Genomic DNA, 867 nt, shown 5'->3' on the forward strand with positions numbered 1-867 from the left:
CACAACGTTGTTTATCGTGGGACTGAACGTGCTGAAAGCCGACGAACCCACAATGTTGTTTATAGTGGGACTGAACGTGCTGAAAGCCGACAAACCCACAATGTTGTTTATAGTGGGACTGAACGTGCTGAAAGCTTACGAACCCATAATGTTGTTTATAGTGGGACTGAACGTGCTGAAAGCCGACGAACCCACAACATTGTTTATAATGGGACTGAACGTGCTCACGCTGACTAACTCACCTTTGTTTGAGTGAGATGCACTGTATAAAACAATACGTATTTTTTTTTTTCCTCATTGTCACTTTCATTCACCATCATAGACACTTTAGTTATGCAATTTGGCATTTATTTTCACTTCAACGTCTGATCTCTGGGAACATAAAACAAATTCATTGCATTATTTTTGGCAATAAGTGTGCGGATGACTAAAATTAACGCTGGGGTGTAAGCAGTAAACAAACTTCCAGGAACATGTGAGCTCGCGCTTCATTGCCCAGATAAAGGGAGGGTTTTCTGCGGAGTTCTGTTCCGTGGGTCCCTGCTAGTGTGAATAGAAAGTATGCAGGGTTGACATTTTTAGACCTCGACTTAATTTAAGGTCATGACCTATTTATCATCATTTGAAAATTTTTTACCACCGCTCGACAAGTGTTTTTCCAATCAGAACGAAATTTCCATCCCGAGATAGCCAAGTACAAGGTGTATTTACGCTCAATTTACATCATACCCCTCTGGGTTAAAGGTCAAGAACTTACACCCGTCAGAATATTAAACCACCATGGAGGTTTTTCTCCATTTTTTTTCTGCCAATGTCCAAGGACTTTTGGAATTAAATTTGCCCCAATAATGGAAATACAAAGTAGGT

This window comes from Eptatretus burgeri, chromosome 18, assembly GCF_056783735.1.
Source record: "Eptatretus burgeri isolate ZD-2024b chromosome 18, Ebu_testis_v1, whole genome shotgun sequence".
Taxonomy (NCBI): domain Eukaryota; kingdom Metazoa; phylum Chordata; class Myxini; order Myxiniformes; family Myxinidae; genus Eptatretus; species Eptatretus burgeri.